The 10449-nt window shown below is 58.5% G+C and overlaps 1 protein-coding gene and 1 long non-coding RNA gene across 8 annotated transcripts in view; one reads left to right on the top strand and one right to left on the bottom strand.

Annotated features, from left to right (window-relative positions):
- Nucleotides 1-10449, bottom strand: part of FAM222A (family with sequence similarity 222 member A) — a 55540-nt gene that overhangs the window by 43276 nt on the left and 1815 nt on the right. The window contains exons 1-6 of one of the 7 annotated variants that reach the window (XR_003902609.1): nt 8011-8103; nt 7667-7823; nt 5033-5218; nt 3821-3957; nt 2293-2608; nt 1280-2125 (exon numbers count right to left, since the gene is read on the bottom strand). The exons of 2 other annotated variants lie outside the window; for them this stretch is intronic. The gene's annotated coding sequence lies outside the window, so the exon portion shown is untranslated. Of the gene's footprint in view, nt 1-1279; nt 2126-2292; nt 2620-3820; nt 3958-5032; nt 5219-7666; nt 7824-8010; nt 8104-10449 lie in introns of those variants that run through there. 4 more of the 7 variants (XR_003902608.1, XR_003902607.1, XR_003902610.1 and 1 more) reach the window with 4 other exon arrangements.
- LOC115277966 lies at nt 8221-9853 on the top strand. The gene is made up of 2 exons (XR_003902611.1): nt 8221-8339; nt 9491-9853. It is a non-coding gene; the product is annotated as an uncharacterized LOC115277966 (long non-coding RNA).

A 10449-nucleotide genomic window follows, 5' to 3' on the forward strand; every position in this document is an offset into this window, starting at 1 on the left:
TCCAAAGGGGCCTGGGGCAGGTTCATGCTGTGTGGCAAGGCCTCATGTCCAGGCCGCGTGGGGAGGCGGCTAGGAAGGCGTGAAAAAGAGTTTTTAGCCAATGAACTTGAAGGTGTGGCTCCGGTAGCCCCTGGCTGCACATGTAGTCTTCCGTCAGTTTAGATCTCAGATTTCTCATCTGTACAACGGAGACGATGCCCAACTTTCAGGGCTCCTGGGGGCTCAGAGAGGCGGCGTAGGGCCTGGCACACGGTCAGCACTTCAGAGCCAGATCAGAGGTAACTGGGGGAGCCCTGCCCCGGGGGCCTGCAGGCCCCTGCGGAGGGAGGGGGCGCAGTGCCCCTGGTGGACCACTCTGCCCCCCACTCTCCACCCCCACTCTCCATCCAGCAAGGTCCTCCTGGGCTGACCCTTGAGGCCAGGGTGAGCCCCCTCCTGCCTCAGCCCATCTGTAGCCCACGGGATGGTGGCAGCTACCATTCACGAAACACCGACTGTGCACTAGGACCGCCAGATGTATCGGCTCCTCATGACCCCGCTGCCACCCCGAGAGTGTGTGGTGGGGTGACAAAGTGGTGACAGGCTCCGCAGTCCAGTGAGCCAAGTCGGAATCCCAGCACCTCTTCCATCCCTGAGACTCCCCACGCTCCCCGGCGGTCAGAAGGGCAGCCCGCTCTCGAACAGTCTGTCACAACGGCCTGGTGAGAACAAGCTGCCTGCTGCTCTCAGCCTGGGGTACGGCCGGAAGTCCTGACCACCAAGCTGTCACTCCCAGCTCACAGATGGGGAAACTGAGGCCCAGCTGGCAAGCCACGCTGTGCTTGGTGTGCAGGAGGAGGGCCAGGAACCCACTGGATCACTCCAGGAGAGGGGCTTGCGGTTCAAAGCCCACCGGATCCGGTGGACTCTGACTCTCCCTTTTCCGCTCAAGGGTTCTGCAAACGTATTTTGGCAGGTTTTTGCTAGTTTCGCAGCTGGCCTCGGCTCCGTGGGCCATGCGGTCTGCGGAGGGTAGGACAGGAGACCCGAGCCTGGAGCCCGACCCAGCCCCCTGGCTGACCTCCAGGAGCCCTCACCCTGCTGCACAAAGTCCTCCTCTTCTCTCTCCCACCCGCTCGGGGCGGCCAAGTGAGCAGCGGAATACCAAGTAATTAAGCCGGCGCACACCATCCGGGCGCCCAGGAACACTGTGGAGTTTCCCTTTTATGTTTATAGCAATTGTATGAAAATGTGCAACATGGAGCGGCACCAGCTGACAAATGAGACGAAACAGACAGGATTCCGGGCCGGCTTTTTTCCGGGCCTGATTGGCATTAATTGTGAGCGTTTACAAAGCACAACTCGGCGCCTGACATTTGCTTCAAGCGAACATTTCCTTCTAATAGTTTTAATGATTACAACGGGAGCTGGTGATCGCTGTTGGGAGGGGGACGGGCTGCCTTGGGGCCTGGCCTGGGCTCCTGCCAGGGGTCTGACCAGTCTGTGCCCGCTTGGGGCCCAGGGGACCTATGGGAGAGCTGCACCAGGTCCTGGGCCATGGGCATCAGGACCCCCACTTGGGGCCTGGCTGCCGGCACATGCCAATCTGCTGGCTTATAAATTGCTGGGCAAACCCACAGGCAGTGATCCTGGGTAAAGATCTGGGGTGGAGGGAGGAGGCGTGGCTCGGAGGCTGGAGGGCCTCAGTACCCTCATTTTACGACGTGGGGTAGGAAGGACCCCACAAATGTCAGCAGCTCTTTCTTTGCCACACGACCTAGGCCAAATCCCCTCTGCTCAGAGGCCGCCCTTCTTCCCCCATAATGTGCGCAGCAGGGACTTGGTCAGCCGGAAGCACTCAGGTCAGCATTCCAGTGCCAGCTGCATGACCTCGAGGAGGCCCTTGATCTCTCTCAGCCTCTGTTTTCTTCATCTCCAGAACTAGGGGTTCAGAATCCCCTCAGGCTGCAGACTGGTTCCTAGGCTCCCACAGGAAGGGTGTAAAAACCCTGGATTTGTGGCCAGCCACGAGCCCGGGGCCCACGTCCTCCAGGATGGTCTTCCAAACACTTCACCGGCTCACACACACGGAGTGTCCTCATGAGGAACACTGGGAGGACATCAATGAACAAGGCGAAGACCCTCCCTTTGGGGAAGAGACACGAGAGATATAAATGTACTTCGGATGCGCTATCCCATTGACTTATCCCCATCTCACGGAGGGAACAACTGAGGCACAGAGAGGGAGAATGAAGTCACCCGGGCAATCGAACCCCAGCAGGCTGCCTCAGAGGGGAGTCCTCTCAGACCCACCTGACGACCAGCCCACTCGGGTCACAGGTGAAGTCCTCTCTAAGGGCCTGTGGAGGGCTGACCCCTCGAGCGGGTCTCATCTGGGCACTGGGGCAGGAGGCCCGGGCCACCAGGAAGAAGGGAATCTGTGAGGCCCCGGACAGCCCTCCTCTGTGGGCCGCAGGACACCACTCTTTCCCACATTTCCATCAATGCTGGGCAGGGCCCACTGCGGGACAAGTCTTGCTGTAGAAGACATGCAAACAGGATCGGCGAGGTGGCTGCAGAAGAACAGCGGGTTCCTGGACAACTACACAGCACGTGCAAAGGCCCGGAGCTGTGCAAGAACTTGGGGGGGGGGGGGCGTGTTTCAAAATGCCGGCAGTTTGAGGATGCCATACCCTTTCTTCAGCAGCCACCCCAGTCCCATCCAGCCCCCTGGCTTGGCCAGGCCCTCTCTGCAGGAAGTCCCCTCGATGGGTCCCTGCTCTGCATGGCTCCAGCCAGAAAAACCTTGGCAAATGTTTCTTTTGGAGTCAGTGTGGGGTGTGGGGCAGGGAGAAGTTTTTTTTTTAATGGGGATTTTTTTTCCCTTTTGCATATGGTGGCACAGATGGGCCCATGATCCATAAAAACTGTTTGCAATTAAACTCCCACTTTGCATGGCTGGGTCTGTCAGTTGTTTGAACCTCGAGTGTGGGGTTCCACACTGACGGGGAGCTGGGGGTGAGGGCAGGGCGGGGCCGGATTCTGCAGGACGGGTGGAGGCCCAGGAACCTGCTCTGGGCTTGGGGCCCAAGCCGATGGGGTGGCAGGACAGCCACGCCAGCTCCCTCTCTGGGCATCCCCCAGCCTTCGCCAGGAGTCGGAGTGTGGCCAGGCAGCTGGGGTGGGGCTTGGCAGGGTTTTCCAGCCCGGCAGAGACTTGGCCAGGGCTTGGTGCCCCGGCTGTGGGGGTAATGAGGGGGGAGAGAGAGGAGCTAATCACCGCTCGGCCCTGCCAGAGCCTGGGTCTGGGATGAGCACAGGCAGGAGGGTGGGCGAGCAGTGTGAGCCATGATGGGGGTCCAGCAAGCGGAGTGCACTGGCAGGTTCAAGGCTGAGGAGCCAGGCAGTGCCAGGAAGGACCACCAAGAGCCAGAACTGGCTCCTTCCCTGTCCCCAAGGGAGCTGGCTCGGCCCCTTATGCCTCTGTGCAGCAGGCAGGGAAATCAAGGCAGGTACTGAGAATTTCTCAGGGGCCTGGGCTTCTGCTGCTGAACCAACAGGCTCTCTGCACTTGGGAGCCTTTTCAGAGGGCTTCTAGAATAGGGGCAAGGGGCCTGCACCCTTTCTACTCCTCTTGGCCTAAAAATGCCAGCCTGCCGCCCCAGCTGCCGCCCTGGGGTGCTCACTTGTTTGGGTTAACAAATGCATCATTTGGCTTTGGGAAATCCTGAGATCGCTAATAATTGTTCCCTGATGAAAAGAAATAAGGCCCCGATACCCCCTTCCCCCCGCCCCTTCCAAGCTGGGAAAGAAAAGTCATAAAAATAGCTTGTTATCTCACCTATTGAGGCTCCGACTGGATGTTACTGCTAATTGGGTATAACATCCTTGTCTTGTTCTCTCAGAAGCTAAATCAAGAAAGCGCCACTGCTGCGAACTAATTATATCTCCGGCCTGCAGCCTGCAGCTTGTCTCTCCCTTTATTGAGTTAAAAAATGGTCACGAACCTTCATCTTTTATCCCCCCAAGCACCGGGTCCAGGCTGCCCGCCAGACGTGGACAGCACTGCAGGAAGGTCTAGGAGGGGCTTCGGGGATGGACAGCAAGGTGAGGCGTGCAGGGGTGGGGGGTGGGGTGGGGGGAAGCCTTGGCCCCTGGGGACTGACTGGCTCCCTCCCCTGGCCACCACCCCAGGCCTCTGGCCTCTCTCCTCCCTGCAGCTGGGACCCCTGGGGAGTCAGGAGGACAGCCAGGCCACTGAACATTCGGTCATTTATTCCTTCAACCTGCTCTAGGTAAGGCTGCAGGTAGAGTGCGGGGGCAGCCCCAAGCACTGGCTAACCTCAGCCTGGGCTCAAGGAGATGCTGAAGAAATACCCCGAGATGGAACGGGATCTTTCTTCTGCTCAGAGAGGTACAAGAGGTCCCTACCAGGGCATCCAAATGCCAAGAAGACCAGCCCTGGCTCCTTCCACAGCATCCGCCCCCCACCCCCCATGTCTCCATAGTCCAGCCACATGCCGGTCCCTCAACCCACACTAGTCATGCCTGCCTGCCTGCCTCTGAGCTGCTTCTCATACTGTTCCTTTCCTCTAGAGGGGCCCCGTCCCTTTCTTAGAAGACCCAGCCCTACCTGTGAGAAGCCCACTGGGCTTTAAGGCCTTCAATGACACCTTCTCCAGGAAGCCTGCCCTGTCTGCCTGACACTCTCAACCCTGCTTCAAGCTGTGGACCTCGAGACCTGAGTGTGCCATTCAGCTCAGCTACTCAGCGAGGGCATTACCCTCTACTGGCTCTGAGCCTCACTTTTCTTATCTCTAAAATGGGTTAGATTTCTTGCTAGAGGTGCCGAGGGTCATGTCGCAGGTGCTCTGTGGGATGATGAATGATGGGATATCCAAGGACCAAGCTCTCAGGAGGAGCTCGCTCAGCGCGGTTATTATTATGCAGACTGAAAGCATCTGGAATCGCCTGGAACACTCGAAATGAGCAGGCACTGGACCGCACAGACACAGGTTTGTTAGGGCGCTGGAGGAAGGGAAAAGACTCTTACATGTCAACGAACAGCTCCTGTGACTGTTGAACAACCTATATCCTCAGGGAAGGTCCCCCAGGGGCCCCGATTCTGGTAGCATTTGGAGATGGGCTGGAGTGGCCTCTGAGCTCGTCAAGGCCAGGCGGGCAGGCAGGCTTCAGCTCCCAGGCCCCACTGATGGATTGGAGCTGCCTGCCCGGAGCCCTGGAAAGAACCCAAGGTCAGGAGAAGAACTCAGCAGGGGAAGAGGGCAGCAATTGATTGGCGATGTCTGCCAAGGGCACAGCGATGGAAGGCAAGCCAGGCCTGCCACAGATTTGCCATCCTTGACATTTTACAGAGGACGCAGCTGAGGCCGGGCTGGGGTGGGAGGTAACTTGCTCAAGGTCGTGCATAAAGAACACAGCTGGCCCAGAACTAGATCCCCTCAGTCCGTGCCCAAGGGTCTTGGGACAGCCCCAGCCAGCCTGGTACTGTCACAGGGGGAAGACAGACAGAAGCTTGCACTGATAGCGAAGGGGGTTCTATCGACATGCTGTGAGGCCCTGGGCTGTCACTGGACCTTGCTGGGCCTCAGTGTCTTCGTGCATACAACCAGGATAAAAACGCCCTACCCACAATCATATAGGGATTACATGACAGGCCAAAACGCCCACGCAGGAAGCTTAGTCTGAAGTATTTAGACAGAAGTCTCCAAAGTCAGCAGTCAAAAATACCTCCTCCACGGAGCCCTCCCTGGCGATCACAGCCAGTTGTAATAGTTTCTACTTCTGATTTCCCACTATGCTTTGAGAGACTGGGACCCTGGAGGACAGGGGCCGTATCTGGCTTGTTCCCTGTGCTGCCCTCCCACTCCCCCGGCTCCGGGCACAACACCTGCACACTGTGAATTCTCGTACTGTGGAGATGAGCCCACTGCACTGTGATGGTGTGTCAGAGGCCTCACCACCTTTTAAGGCAAATGGACTTGTTCATCTCTGCGTCCCCAGCACCTGGCAGGGAGCCTGGCACGGAGCTGTGATCTCTCTGAATGAACGGATGAATAAAGAGTAAAAATAGCAGTTCCTGTTTACTGCTCACTTGCTGTGGGTTACTGCCAAGCCTTGCAGCTGCCCTGCCAGGCGGATCCCAGGCCCATCCGACAGATGAGGAGACTGAGGTCCCACGGATGCTGAGGGCCAGGGCCAAGCCCCCAATTCAGGCCTGGGAACTGCAGGCTGGAAGGCCCTGCTATTTCCGTGCCTCGCAGTGCCAAGCTCGGGCCTGGACCCCACGGGGCAGCTGTCCCTGCCTTGGCAGCGCATCCCAGAGCAGACAGCTGGCGGCTGGACCGACCTCCTCCTCCGAGGGAGGCCCCCCTCCCCACAGACTCTGGGTCATTAAGTTCTGCATCATTAAGTCCCTGTCCCTAGGAGCCTGTTCGCAGCCAGCCTCGGCCTTCCCCCCTGACCTCCCAGGTCTTTGTCCTCTGTGCCCCCTGCACAATGGCAAGGGCTCCCAGGGCCCCAAACAGCTGCTGTGGCTGGGATGCTGGTTTGCTCTGGGGCCAGGGTGACCGGCTGGGGTCTGTGCCTGAGCCCACCCACTTCTGAAGGGCTCAGACTCACTCGAGTACGCTGCACACTCAAGCTCATCCCACCTGCAAGCCTGGGAGAAAACTGCTATTACTTCCTTGAACAGATGAGAAGAGTGAGGCCCCGAGAGGTAAAGCGACTTGTCTGAGGACACACAGCCAGTGAGAGTGCAAGAGCCCGGGGTGCTATCCTAATCTGCAACTCCCGACATGGGTTGCCAGATTGCCCTCTTCAGCACCCAGATCATAACCCACCCCTCCACCACCCACCCCACCCCAGATGCCTTCACTGGCCTCAGGTTGTTCTGTCTCTGGACATGTCAAGTACTTAGTTCAGCACTCAAAGCCCTGCTTACCCTCCTAGTCTTTCTCCCTTTACCCCTGCCCTCTTATAAGCTCCCATGCCCTTTCTGGTCATGCCACTGAATCTCAAAGTCCCTCTGCCAGCAACATCATCTCTACTCCATGCTGGCAAGATCCACCCAGTCCTCGGGCCAGAAACCAAAAGCCTCCTCTGTCAGGAAGCCCTCCATGACTGGCCTGGTGTTTCCCTCCTCCATGTCTCTCCTCCAGCCCTGCTTGGGCTCTGACCAGAATTCGAGTTAGAGCAGACTCCTCTTCCTCCCCGTGGAGGCTGTGGGCCATCTGATTCCTTAGAGCTTTGCCACTTGCACCGTGGCTGTTGCCCACCCCAAAGCCCAGCACCCGAGTGGACCCAGGGGGTGGAGGAGGGGGTGGCTGGAGCCCAGGCTTGCTCCTTCATCCTCTTCTAGCTGGCCGTGCTGTGTCCTGCACCTCCACTTCTGGACAACAGGCTTTAAACGTGCGCTACTTCCTGGCTTTGTGACCTTGGGTAGTGACGTAACCTCCCTGTGCCCGGGTCCCCCCACGCCCCACCCAGTAAAGTGGGGGTGGGAGCAGCACCTGCATCTCTTAGGGCTACGACATCCACCCCGGGAGGTACCAGAGAGGTGACCTCTCCCCAGGAATGCTCGCCACCATTATTTCTGTCAGCACCCCTAGCCGGTGGCCAGCACATGAATTTGGGGGTCCGAGAGACTCAGGTTCCAACCACTTACCCGGTATGTGAGTCTGGACAGGTGGCTCATATTCCGAGGGCCTCTATTTCCCCATCTCTGATATGGTACTAACTCCGCCCACACAAATGCAACCAGGATCCCTCGTGGAACCCCTCTTTTGTTCAAGGCAGGCAGTAGGCACCCGGATATTTCTCAACTAACGAAGCAATGGTCCAGGTGTAAGGAATCCATCCCGCTTCCAGCCTCCTCCCCGCCCACCCCAGCCTCCAGAATCCCCTTCCCCACCCCCAGCCCAGTGCAGACTAAAATAGTCATTAGGCAGATTTCAAAAGATGTCAGTAGCTTATAATTATAGTCGACATCCTTGAGATAAAAGTGATTACCTTGGATGCAAATCACTTAGCAACCAATCAGGGCGGTGGGCGGCGCCCGCGGAGGTGACCGGCGGCGTGCAGCCCTCCCGCCCGCAGTCCGCCCGGCCAGTGCCGGGCGGAGAAAGCGCACAATAGCTCTTGACACGCAAATGGGTTAACACAATAAAGGCGGCTCCGGCCGCTGCTGGGGGAGAGCAGCAATCCACGGCCCGCGGGAGGTAATAAAGCGGCCCTTTTGTGCGCGCCTCCTCGTTCTCACCCCCGCCCCGAGCCCAGAGGAATCGCCGCCTGATTGAATTACGGTTCATGAATGCGAGCTGCTCCACTCGCTTCCTCCGGTTTGTGAGGGGCAGGAAGGTGGAGGGGGCCAGGGGAGGTTGGGGAGGGGGCCCTGACCAGGCCCCGGCCCCCCGGCGCAGCTCAGGTGGGAGCCACGTGTGCTCACCACGTGGGGTGCCCTGGGTAGGTGGATGGGAGACCCAGCTGAGGCAGCTGGAAGGTTCCCTGCCTACCCTGCAGTCTTTGATCTTTGGCTCCAGGAGGGGCAGGAAGAGGCATTCAAAGCCCTGTTCTGCCGATGAGGCCCAGAGAGGCAAAGCTACTCACCCAAGGTCACACAGCCAATAAGGGTGGACCCATTCCATAGCTTGGCTCTTCTTAACCGTGAGCCACTGCCCACCGCTGGGGGTTAAGCAATGCAGCCCAGCCCCACCCCCTCCCCGCCAGAGCAACTGTAACGCTCAGAAGGGATCTGGGATGGATGAGCTTACATGGTATTAGACAAGTGATAAGGATTACTGGGAGGTGGGGGCAAGGAGCTAACCTTGAGAGTGGAGACTGCCCAGGGTTACCATCCCTGTTAAGGGAGCCCAGCCGGATCCTCTCCCGGCTTAAACCTCGCCTATCTACTTAAGCCTCCGGGACACACCCACCCCAGGCCACCTCCCCTCATTCAGCACACCCCAGCACTCACAGGCCACACCCAATGACCAGAACACTCTGCACTCCTCTGCAGGGCAGATCCCTATTTGACCCGAGTCACCTTGTACCCCTCCTAGAGGGCCCTTGTCAACCTCTAGGCTGGGTCAGAAGCCACATCTACCAGAGTTGCCACTGCCCCATCTACATCCTCTACTGCCCTACCAGCTGAGTGCCTACCAAGAGGGTCCCTGCAGTAACTGGATGAAGCCTCACCCCCTCCCTGAGGGGAGCCCCAAGGGGCAGATGACAAGGAGCCTAGGGCCAGCTCTCTGAACCCTTCCTGCCAGGCAGGCTCCATGTCGCACCTTCCTTCCCCCAGTGCTGGAGAAAAAGGGTGCCAGGGATGAGGGGCGCAGGCTGTCCACAAGCCCCGGCACCAGTTGCTACTCTGCTCAACCCTATCCTGTAGGTTAATGGGGAGGCAGGATTCACACCCAGGTTTCAGTGCAGAAAGGAACCCCGATGAGGCCAGACTCCCTCCACAGCCAAGAGCCCCCAACTTTTGCAGGGACCCTGTCCAACAAGTGGCGTGGGGCCTCCCCGCCACCCGTGGAAGGGTGTGGTAAGACCTTCGGACTCCGGAGCCAAGGCACATCGGAACCAACCCTCTGCAGCTGCCTGGCTGAGCACCAGAGCCTGTTTCCTCGTCTGTAAAATGGGCCACAGCACCAGAGCCACTCCAAGCACTAACTGCGATCCTATACAATGCCTGGCACACAGGGAGACGCTGGGTAAGCTGGCACTCCCTCCTGCTCGTCGCCTGGTGCTATTGCCAAGCCCAGGGAAGGGAACAGAAGGAATTGCCCAATTCTGACAGCCTTTCCCTCCGCTTTGGCTGTGGAAGTGTAAATACTCCACGGAGGACCTCCAACTGCCTGTGTTTGTGGAGCTCTGGCGCGCACTCCGGGTTTGTTTCTAAACTGGGAAGCTTCGAGAGGCAGTGCAAACAGCCCTTCTGCCCACCTCTCCCGCTTCTCCCCCCATCTGCTGTTGCTCTGTCCTTGGAAGCCTGTGTGTTTAACGACACCATTTCAGCTGGAAATATCATCTCCCTGCCAAGCCCCCAAAAGCAGCTCCACTGATATTTATTGACCTGTTAATCTAGCTGGAGAGCTGGGTAGGAGGAGAGAAAATGCTGGCTGCAGAGAGCCTAGGGCCTGGCTTTTCATAATGACCCCCACCCCCAGCACACACACATACTTCCCTCTGCTCTCAGCCCACCCCACACTGAAGCAATGACACAGTTCTCTAACCTTTTCCTCAAAATGCGATCTCGGCAGTTTCACCCACATCCGACAATGGGAGCAATTGCTGGAAGGAACTCAGAAGAGGAATCAAAGAACCAGCAGCAGGATACTGGCTGTGGGGGGCGGCGGCGGGGGGGGGGGGGGGGGGGTGTCTCTGGGCCTTCACAAGGAACAGGGCCAGTGCCTGGAGGGTGTGGGGAAGAGAGGGCTGGTACCTGAC

Source organism: Suricata suricatta, chromosome 14 (assembly GCF_006229205.1).
Source record: "Suricata suricatta isolate VVHF042 chromosome 14, meerkat_22Aug2017_6uvM2_HiC, whole genome shotgun sequence".
NCBI lineage: Eukaryota > Metazoa > Chordata > Mammalia > Carnivora > Herpestidae > Suricata > Suricata suricatta.